This window comes from Lolium perenne, chromosome 4, assembly GCF_019359855.2.
Source record: "Lolium perenne isolate Kyuss_39 chromosome 4, Kyuss_2.0, whole genome shotgun sequence".
NCBI lineage: Eukaryota > Viridiplantae > Streptophyta > Magnoliopsida > Poales > Poaceae > Lolium > Lolium perenne.
The window spans coordinates 246634265-246641672 of record NC_067247.2 but is presented as its reverse complement, the minus strand read 5'-3'; the positions used below and the strand labels follow the sequence as shown (position 1 = coordinate 246641672).

Here is a 7408-nt window from a genome sequence, read left to right as displayed (position 1 = left end):
ATTATATCAGACAAGGTTCTTATCTTGTGACAAATCAGGATGCCATCTTGTGGCAGATCGGATCGGATAAGATACAGTAAGGGTGCCAAACAAACATACTGATATTCCATTACAGCCATTTCAATGTTGCTCATATACACAAATTGTAAAGATTGGTCTCATGAAAAATATAAATACATGTGCCATATAAGAGTACTTAATGTTACATTTTTATGGATTTCATACGTGACGAACTGTAATCAGCCTAAGTTGTGTATTGATATTAACATTGAAATGGGGAAAATATCCAAGCAAAAAGAATCAACTAATTTCTTCCTCTGCGGTAAGAAGGAAACCGCTTAACCTGCAAAATACAAGCTGCATTTACACCTATCATGTATACAGGAACCTCCGCTTTTTATTTAATCTTGAAAAAGCATGACCCTGTCCAGTTAACTAAATAAAACCCATTATCTGAAGAAAGGTTTTGTGTTGCAGATTTGGGAACTGTAATACTACTATCCACTTGGCTAAATAAAGCCCATTATCTGAAGAAGCCTTTTTTTTTGTTTGCTATCAAGTATATTTAGCTTTGCTTTAGCATTTAGTCAAGATCCATTTTTCCCCTCAGTTTCTTTGCTAGGGGTCATAATCCTATTCTGTTATTCAAGTGAATTTATGGTTCTTGAATCCTCATCCGCCTTTTTTTATCCAGAAATAAAATGGGAAGGCACGTTCATAACAGCTGGGGAAACTTGCGTGTACTGTGTACCAGCAGCTGCATCTATCAACAACAAATAGCAGCTGAAGCAATGAACCATCTTTTTTTGTACTGCACAGCAAAGCAGCACCTGCATCTAGCAAGTGTGCCCGGTTTTTTTTATACAGATCGAACCCAAGGCAGCAAATAAGACCCTTGCACCAACTACCTTGCCACAGGAAGAAAGTACACAAAGGGTAGGCAAGTTTGCAGACCCAATGAATCCATCTGAGAATCAAACAAACAAAAGAGAAGAATTGGAGCCCTTGATTTCCTACCTGGGGGAGACGAGGCAGCCAAGAGGAGGAGGAAGCAGCGCAAGTAGCAACGCAGAGGAAGACCGGCATGACCAGATCCCGCATGTCCTCCCCGGATCCTGCCCCTCGGTGTCGCCACAGCACCGTCGCCCGCCGGCCACCTCACCGCCGGGCCTCGACCCTCCCGCTCGCCCACCTCCCCCATCACCTCAATGGCGGCGGCCGCGCCCGATATAGGCACATAGGTTTGTTTTGGGAGATTATATTTTGTGTGTTTGCTACTCATGTGCTCTGGCACTAAAAGAAAAACACTTTAGAAAATGAGCATGCTTTCTGAATTTTCTCAGGAATCAAGAAATATGATAAAGAAGATATATAATTTGGAAAATCTTACACAACGGGTAGATAACAAACGAAGACCAGCAATCAAGCAGAGGGATGTGAAGCCCGCAAAGAGCATGCCTTAGAAATATGATCAATTAGTACATGTTGATTCTCTCTAGGATAATTATTATGCATTAAAAGGTCAAGTTTAGAATATTCCACTTCACAAAGTAATTAATGCGCAAGAGAATATAATAGTAATACTGCTGAGACTCAACATGTAAGAGAAAGTTGTCATAAATCTAGCTTACCTTAACAATTAATAATGATGCTGAAACATGTTATCTACAATATTAGCACCAGCCTTGAGAACCTTCTCAATTCGCACCTTTGTTATTCAGATTCTCTACGAAAAGCAAGGTATTAACGTTTAGGTAAACTACTGGACACCATAAAATAGAAAATAAACTGATTGTGAAGGTAGTAGGCTGTAGGTACAAACCCTACAATGGTAGGGAGCTAAGAAACCGAGGACATAATGATTAGAACTTGTTTATAAATTATATCAATAAAAAATGACCAGTGGGTGTATTTTGGATTTCTATTGTAGTAAGCAAACCACAAGGGCTGTGGCAATTTGACCATGCATTCCACTGGCTGAAGGATGAGTGAGAGTGAGGAGCAACCGGGAGGGAGATAAGTGTCCGGAAACCAAAATAGTCAAGAAAGCTATATGACCATACATGTAGTTTCCCAATAGGATGCAATGGATGCAAAATTGGAGAATATTATGCCAGGGTGATCAAGGGACACCAAGTTAGTGTACTTGATAGGATCTCTGTCAGTGCACACAAAATTTTACCATTTGTCTGATTGTCTCATTGGTATATCTTTGAAAGCAAGTATTCTTAGAGAATGAAACAGAAGGGAAATAAAAAAAAAGCAAATCATAGTGTATACAAAGAAAAGATGCACACAACCAGAGCTGCTAATATCAGAAATTTGTGCCTAGTAGCACATGAAACAGTGGTGACTAAAACAACAATATATCCTCCATTACATATTTGTCCCTCACCACATAAATCACGAGATAACACACTGAAGCACTAAGAAATTCAGTATCATGATAGAAATGAAGCTAGATACCATGGTAGATCACAAACACGTGCCCACAAAAATCTACACCATAGGCTCATCACCCAATTAGGAGACAGTAGCAATGATATGCCCACAAATTAACTGTACAGAGCAGGAGACATCTCAGACTTTAGAGCTAGTATAATAAATGTAGGCAAATTACTTCTGGATTTTATCTGATGTGGTAAAGCAGTTCTTCAAAATAGAAACAAAATATAAAGTACTATAAAAGTAAGGTCATTTCTTTACTGCTTCATAATAGCTGTATCATCCATATATTTTATGTTCGACGTTATCTTTACCAGATGGACTCTCTCCATGATATGTTTTCACGGTATTATCCAAACAAGCAATGTGTCAACTAAATCCACCAAACCTACAATAAGAAATCTTCTTCTGAATTCTTGAAGGAAATAATATCAAACCTAAAGCATAAGCAGTACTATTGGGGAACATGAAATTGGAAGCTGGCAGAAATACCAATGAGTGGCAATTTCATAGAAATAAAAATCATGGTAGTTTTCTGATTTCCCAATTGGTTCTTTGAGTTCATCCTGGAAAAGATTAAACTATCGCCTTGTGTAACCTTCATTGAATTCATATGGCAAAACTTAGGACATCAAACCTGAGCTAAAAGACAGATTAAGTCCCCACAAGTAAATCCATGAGCGCATTGACTACTAAATTTATAGCTGTTTCCTACTTACTACCATACCATGTAGTACAGCTTAAAAATGTCCAAGACCCATGTCTTCAAAGGGTAGTATTTTATATATAAACTAATTTAGCAAGTAGACGACTTTTTTCTCTCTCCCAATAGGTAAAAAAACCACAAACACCAAGTAGCAATGCAAATTTTCTAGCTTATAAGGAAAACCATCTTGTTTAGCATGTAGTATTGAACCAAGTTTTGTCTAGAACCTTATAGAAAAAAATTTACCCCATCATCTGCGCTCTAGGTAACACCCCAACCCCCCTCCTCCACCCAACAACGGCCCCATCATCTCCTTCACCCAGCGCCACCACGAGAGCCAACCCAGAGTCGCCTTGTTCTCTTATTCATGTGCCTTCTTCCTTTTTGATTCCTCTATAAATTAACCAAAACCAAACACAACCTAAATCAATTTAAGGAGTTACAAACTGACAAAAATATCAGCCTGCAAAATGTAGATAAACTAATTCAAATTAGTTCGTCTCTTTTAGTATTCTTTTCGTGAACATAAACTAACTCAAAATGTTTCTAACCATGCATCATAAAACCCATAATATTTTCTTGTTCTTTTCGTGACGTGCAAATCTCTTATTAATAGAGCAGTAAGAGATGAAAAATGGCTCGCCTTGGGGCCTTCCTTCCCAGCTGTAGTGCGGGATGAGCTGCACATCAAGTGGTGTAAGAGACAAGACCGTTTTAGATGCCACTGCCTGCAGATAAAACAAATTTCAGTTGAGTCAAGAATTAAAACAAACATGTTGTCGGAAACCTACAGAGCATGAGACCACCTCATCTTAGCAAGAAGAAACCAGATCCTGAGATTAAAAAAAGAACAAAACCACAAAGTAACATGTAAAACTTAGATAGATTATTGTAACCATCAAGAAATAGAGAGAAGGGGAGGTATCCATTGCCTACCTTGCCGCTGACCACCAAGCCCTCCACGAGTCGAAAGGATGATTTAGATCAATCTATTTTGACAGCGAGGAGGCCATAGACGCGAAGGTACCGAGAAGAAAGTGCAGCCGTGCAGGCCATGCCGGAATCCGCCTCCTCCTCGTCCCGTTGAGGCCATGCCACCCGCCCCTTCTTCCTCCCTTCTAGGCATCAAGTAGTCCATCACCGCGCCGCTTTCTCCAAAAGATCCGGCCGCCGTCCATGATAAAAAGGAGAAAAACGAGAGTGAGAGATGAGAGAGAGATACACAGAGAAAGAGAGGAGGGAGAAGCAAGACGAACCTCATCCCCGCGCTACCACCTGCCGCTCCGTCCCTGCACGTCCGGTGGTCAGCCCCAGGTCATCCCCCATCGCGCCAGGTCGCCGCCGCCAGCCCATCACCGCGTCGTTGACCCGCGACAATCGCCGCTCCCGCGCCTCGCATCTACAGGCGGGCCGACCGTCACCTCCACGCTGCGCCCCAGCCTCCTCTTTGTCACCTGGGCGGCCGGCGCAGCTCCGCCTCCCTCCTCCTCCCGCACGCCGTCGTCGCCGCCACACAGGTCGCCGCCGCCAGCCCACCACCGCGCCCTCGACCCGCGATGCACAGCAGCCGCCCTTCCCCGCACCAGCCCAGCCCCATCGCACCGCTGCGTCGTCGAGCCGCCTCTGTTCCCCACCTGCCTCCACTCGAGCGAGGCTGAGAAGGGAGGAGGAGACGCGGGGATTGGGTGCTTCGCGATCTAGGGTTTTCACTGCCCCACACGCGCGCAGGAGAAAGAAGATGACTCGGACGAGCGGGCGTGGGTGCCTCCGACCGGTGGCCCGCACACACAACTGGTCCCATAAGTCATTGGCTCGTTTGGACAAGCAAAAGGTGATAAAATAATTACCACATCCGACGGCTGAGGTGAAAAGTGGGATTGGGAATTTACTGTGCAAGTGAAATGGACGACCAGGATTGATGTGCCCCTTTCAGATGGCCTGGTTGAGAGGGTAGTCTAGGATCATTTATAGGAGAAATGTATTGTTATAAAGTGCAAGATAGCTATACAAAATAGGCAGCATGGATCTGAAATATATTGATAACTGCAATAATAAAGAAGGCATTTGGTTGAAACAAAAGTGCGAGTTTTCGTGTGTCCATCCAAATAAATGAAAAAGATCAACCAGATTTCCAAATATATATTTAATTGAAGAACGGATATCTACAGATTCATCTTGGCAATTGGTGTTCAGTTCTCCTTTTCTGCAGCCTTTCTAATTAAAGATACACATGCAAATCTTGCATCCAATCCAGATTACATTGAACTCCTAGATGGATAAAACTCAGAAACGACCACAACTTTTTCCAGGCTATTCTGGATCCTAACACTATATCTCCTTGAAACATGACACAGGAGATGCCAATTACAGTGACGACTTGACTCAGGTGTTTTGTGTTGCGAAAAAAACTTGCAACGGTTTCTGTATGTCTCTTATCTCTTTATATCAACTGCTTACAACTGAAAAGCTAGAAACTAGGATCAACACCCGAGCCTACAGGGCAGTGCCATCCCACTACCGCTCAGATCCATCTCCCCTACAAGATAGCTGCATGAATAGGTCGTGTCCATCCCCACGAGCATCCAAGACAGCCATGACCAAGTCTAAATTGACTGAAACAAAATGGCTAACTGAAAACTAGTCTGAAACTGAAGCTACTGCAGCTAGCCTGCTTATGTCTGACGAAAAACAAGACCTACACTAGCACTGCACTAAATTATTCAACAATCTCCCCTTAAGTGCGCTTACTCTTACTGAACCTTGGCGACCTTGATCTTCTCACGGAGCATCTGGAGACGCACTCGGCCAGAGCCTTTGTAAGAATATCTGCGAGCTGATCTTCAGTGCCAACAAACTGAACCACGACGGTGCCATTCTCAGCGCAGTTCCTGATGTAGTGGTACCGCACTTCAATATGCTTGCTGCGGTCGTGGAACACTGGGTTCTTGATGAGTTGAATTGCGGACTTGTTGTCCACATGTAGATCGGCGACCAGAGGATCAGTTCCTAGCAGATCACCGAGCAAACGCCCTAGCCAGACTCCCTGACAAGCCGCGGTTGCTGCTGCAATGTATTCAGACTCGCAGGATGACAGTGCCACAACCCTCTGCTTCTGGCTCTGCCAGGACACCAAACAATCACCGAAGAAGAAAAGTGTGCCTGAGGTACTCTTCCTATCATCGATGTCACCGGCCAAGTCTGCATCGCTGTAGCCGATCAGACGAGCTCCACCCGGTGCTGAGGTGTAGGAGCAGCCAGTGTCCATTGTCCCAGAGACGTAGCAGAGTAAGTGTTTGACAGTACTCATGTGCTCAGTGGTGGGCGCCTCCATGAAGCGGCTCACCATGCCCACGGCGAAGCTGATGTCGGGCCTCGTGTGTACCAGGTAACGAAGGCTACCGACAATGCTGCGGTAGAGCGTGACGTCGACCGGTGGATTGGAGCTCTGCTTGGACAGCTTCAGCCTTGGCTCCATCGGCACCAGTGCTCCATTGCAATCCGCCATCCCTGCCTTCTCCAAGAGCTTGGCAGCGAAAGCACTCTGCTTCAGAGTAATGTGGCCGGGCTTCTGTGACACCTCGATGCCCAAGTACAGAGTGAGCAGGCCAAGATCGCTCATCTTGAACCTGTCACACATCTGCAGCTTGAAATCGGAGATCGCCGTGGTGCATGCGCCAGTGATGACGAGGTCGTCGACGTAGACCCCCAACAACAGCCGCGACTTGCCCTTTCCACGGGTGTACACAGCGTGCTCAAAGGCGCTCCGTTCGAACCCGAGCGACACCAGGACGGCGTGGATCATGGTGTTCCAGGCGCGTGGGGCTTGGCGAAGTCCATACAGCGCCTTGTGGAGGCGCAACACCTTGCTGCTGTTTTTGCCATCGATGAATCCTGGTGGCTGGCTCACGTACACCTCCTCGCCCAGTTCCCCGTTCAGGAACGCTGTCTTCACATCCATGTGGTGTACCTGCCACTGGAATTGAGCGGCTACGGCGAGCAGAAGCCTGACCGAGTCTAGGCATGCGACAGGGGCAAAGACCTCATCGAAGTCGATCCCCGGCCGCTGGACGTAGCCCTTTGCGACGAGCCTGGCCTTGTGCTTGAGGATAATGCCGGTGGCGTCGCGCTTCAGCTTGTAGATCCACTTAAGTCCAATGGGCCTGTGACCGGCGGGCAGGTCCACCAGCGTCCAGGTGGAGTTCTGCTCGATCGAGACCAGCTCGTCGACCATCGCCAGCCTCCAGTCCTCATCGCCCT

The 7408-nt window shown here is 45.7% G+C and overlaps 1 long non-coding RNA gene across 1 annotated transcript; it reads right to left on the bottom strand.

Moving 5' to 3' along the window:
* Positions 1-973: 973 nt before the first annotated feature.
* LOC139830623 (uncharacterized) lies at positions 974-3665 on the bottom strand. The gene is made up of 4 exons (XR_011743482.1): positions 3398-3665; positions 1632-1726; positions 1391-1458; positions 974-1293 (listed from the first exon to the last, which is right to left on the bottom strand). It is a non-coding gene; the product is annotated as an uncharacterized lncRNA (long non-coding RNA).
* Positions 3666-7408: the final 3743 nt, after the last annotated feature.